The 4,020-nt window shown below is 31.4% G+C and overlaps 1 non-coding gene across 1 annotated transcript; it reads right to left on the minus strand.

The window, feature by feature from the left end:
• Positions 1-397: 397 nt before the first annotated feature.
• Positions 398-479, minus strand: TRNAS-UGA (transfer RNA serine (anticodon UGA)). Its single transcript has one exon. It is a non-coding gene; the product is annotated as a tRNA-Ser (tRNA).
• Positions 480-4,020: the final 3,541 nt, after the last annotated feature.

Below are 4,020 nucleotides of genomic sequence, written 5' to 3' on the forward strand. Positions count from 1 at the left end.
GAGGACTTTCTGATGGAATTAACCCACATTTGCGTTACATGGATAGGAAAACCACTAAAACCTCACACGGTTAGCTTAACGGCAAGGGGATTCTAACCCATAATCCGTCTACCACTGAAGATATTCTACATCAGCACTGTGGTCGGTGCGAGCCGGGTGATGAATTCGAATCTACTAGCCATCGATGGGATTCGAACCCGGTTCACCTCATTGGGAAGCGAAAGCTCTGAGCCACCACGGTTCTCAATTTTAGCATTTTGCATTTTATAACCACCTTTGAATAGCCTACCCAAATTTGATTTTACGACTGCCAATGTTCAACTCCGTAACTGTGTAAGTTTGAACCCAACCCAGAAGACAAGGATAAAAGTGACGAGTAGATTCATAAAAAAAGTGACGCAGCCGGCAGGATTCGAACCTGCGCGGGGAGACCCCAATGGATTTCAAGTCCATCGCCTTAACCACTCGGCCACGACTGCTCGTTTTTTATACAGATATCAATTTTTCAGAGCTGCTGACATACGGAACACAACGTTTGATTACTTTGTTTCAGCAGCTGCGAGATAATTTATCAATGACTGTTTACGTAATAAAATGTAGTCTTATCTAAAATAGCACGTTTCAGCAAAGTGTTAAGAACAAAGTATTATAGATCCTGTATCATCATGTACACTTAACATTATCTTTCTTAAAAGTACCGTGTACAAAGTCTAGGTAGAGAATAAGAATAAGAACATTATTGATTTATGTTTGATTTCTGAAAAATTTAGGAAATTTAAACTATCTAGTTTTCTAATTATTATTTTTGAAGTAGTATTTTAATTTTTTTTTTTTTAAGTTGAGAAATAACTTATAAAATTTTAAGTTAAAGTTACTTATAAATTTAAAATATTGAATTACTTATCTTTACACAATATTTGCATAAATGTACTATTTAAATTTTTTTAATGAAAAAATAAGCAAATAAATAATAAATTAATAAATTTCTTTTTATAACGGCGTCGAACTCCGTAGCCTTGCAATTTTGAACCCACTCCGAAAGACAAGGGAACTCCTGAATCAAGTATTGGGAGAAATTTGTCTTCGTGGAGGACTTTTTGATGGAACTAATCCGCATTTGCGTTACACGGCGAGGAAAAACACAAAACCCTCCCACGTTAAGCATGACGGCAAGGGGACACTAACCCATGATCCGTCTACCACTGAGGATATTTTATGTCAGCACTGTGGATGGTTCGAGCTGGGTGCAGAATTCGTATCGACCAGCCATCGCTGGGATTCGAACTCGGTTCACCTCATTGGAAGGCGAACGCCCTATACCCTGAGCCACCATGGTCAAGTTAAAATTATAATCTGTGGATAAATGAAAATAACCCCTGACACAATGAATGTATGAATGAGGTCCGCCCTGTAAACGGGCAGTGACGTGTATCTGGTTGAAGTCGTATTCTTGGCCTTGTTGGTATTGGCATGTAGCATTAGAAACAACAACAACATATTTAACATAAATAATTATGTCGAAAAATTGACCACTGACCACCAATGCTGACCACTTTCTCACTTTTATGTCGTTGGTCAGGAAATTGTGGAACATTGGCCCACAACAATTGACTTTAAATTTTATATTTTCGGCACTTTTTGATACTCGTCTTTTTTATGCATTAAAAATAAGCAAATCCTAAAATTCCTTTTATATGCTCAAGTAAAATTTTTTGAAAAGGTAGCTTTATCCTCCAGTTCAATTATATTTATAATTTAAATTGGAATTTTTTTTTCCCCGAGAAAGGGAATAAAGTGATTGGGAAAACGTTAGTCATACTTCCCCTTCCTCCTGACAATAATAATAAGCAAATCATAAACCTCCGCCTTCCATTAGATGTATGCGAAATATGCGGAAGACTCCTAATTAATGAGAAATAATTTGAGCTCAAATATTATCTTTATATGCGTCGTTTCAAGAAAAACTGCCATTTTAAAGTGAGAAAATAAAAAGTTTAATCTTTTGCGCGAACGATTCCTGAATTAAAATTAAAAAATGGCGCATTTTCGGAATTGTTTTCTGTTTTTGACATCTAACTATTGAGCATAATATTTTAGTGCAGGAAAGAACTTAACCTTAACAATAAAAAAAAAAAATGGATCATAATTTCGTGGTCCCAATGATAAGTAACATTCTTCGCAAGATTTAAGTGAAGATTTTAAATTTCCATTATCAGACAAAAAAATAAGTTTAAAGCGTAAAAAAAAAAAAAAATTAATGTGTGAGTTTTTAATTAAAAAACATTAGACGAAAATTTAAAAGACTCGTATTACATATATATATATTATAGCAATAAAGTAAAGTATTATTTTACACGAATAGGTCTTTCTGTAGCATGCCGTGTGTTTATATTGTCAACTCACTATACAATACGATCATATTTTATGTTATAGCAGAAACCTTTTTATATGAAATTAGGTGCTCGAAGGTTAAAAAATTAAACAGTATTATAAACTATTTCTGACACAAAAACAAAATAAAGAAGTAAAATAGATAAAAAAGGAGGGGGATTTTTCATTAAGGTTTCGATTTCGGGTGGAATAGCCCCTTGACGACTTCTGATTATTTAGAAAACATAATTAATAAGACTCAAGCAGAAAATATTCGTCATAATTTTTTATTCATTTATTTATTTCGTAATTAAAGAAATACTTTTTAACGTATTCACAAAAAGTTGTTCAATTTATTGCACACAGAAAAAAACTTGAATATAAATGTCATTTTCAAAACCAATTTCCAAATGAAGTCTAATTAAAACTTCGTATAATTAGCTTGTTATAAAAGAGGTAAAGCACTATTGTGAAATCTTCTAAAAGTTAATATACCGAAATAGATGAATTGGAGGGAAAGGAGTGATGTCGTAATTGTGAATGGGTGCAATTGTGCGAAAATAAGTTCATTAAAGTACGTCGCCAAGTCAATAACACCTTAGCAGCCGGAATGAAGCCAAATATTTTCTCAGGAAAACTACGCCACCAGAGCAGTTGAAGAACCGAGAATGCAAAAATATGTCTTCGTCCTCATTTAAAATCTCTGGTTGAAGAACCTGACAACGTAAAAAAAATTCTTATATCACGTAGTAAAAGATTATTCTTTATGACCTTGAACGTTTAACGCTTCAAACGCCTCCAAATAAATTCATCATTTTATTTTATATATACAATATATATTTTTTTTTCAAATGAACTGTTTCCAATAAAATAAAATAAAAAATCTTAAAATCGATTTTGTCGTTTTTTGAAGCATATTATTTTTGATTTTCATCATCGAGAGATTTTATTAGCACATGGAGAAGTTAGAGTCGCTCATAACAGTATTTGTTTAAGATTGCTTTTAAAGAAAATCAAACAACGCAAAATAAAATGTAAAAAAAAAAAAAAAAAATCTACGTTTTCTTAGCAAACTGAAAAGGAGAAATTAATTTTATTTTTGTCTGCCTTAAAACGGAAAACGTGGGTTGCATCTATTGATTTATTAACTTTTATCACTACTGATAACTAGTGTCTTTCGTAAAAGTTACGTGTCCAACGTTTTAGGTCATACAAAAATAAAATTAATCTCTCATTATATCGTTTGATCTATTTAATAGTTTGATTACTAATTTATTTTGTTCATCGTTTGATCTATTTTATCGTTTGATTATTAATTTATTTTATTCATCGTTTGATCTGTTAATTTACTTTATTTTATATCATTGATTTATTTTAAAAACGTTAAACAAATACTATGAACAAATATAATTCCTGCACCTGCGGAAAACAGTGAAATTCCACGGTGGTTCAAAATCAAAAATTGTTTAGCGAGTAATATTCATGTACTAGAATACTATTACAAATGATATATCAAATTCATTCACATATGATTTTTCAATTTACTTAGTAACTTAGTTAAATAAATTTGGTTTTGGAATTTATAAAATAAAAGATAACTTATTAATAATTCATTTATTCACTTCGATTTTTCAATAGTTTCATTAATTT

This window comes from Parasteatoda tepidariorum, chromosome 3, assembly GCF_043381705.1.
Source record: "Parasteatoda tepidariorum isolate YZ-2023 chromosome 3, CAS_Ptep_4.0, whole genome shotgun sequence".
NCBI lineage: Eukaryota > Metazoa > Arthropoda > Arachnida > Araneae > Theridiidae > Parasteatoda > Parasteatoda tepidariorum.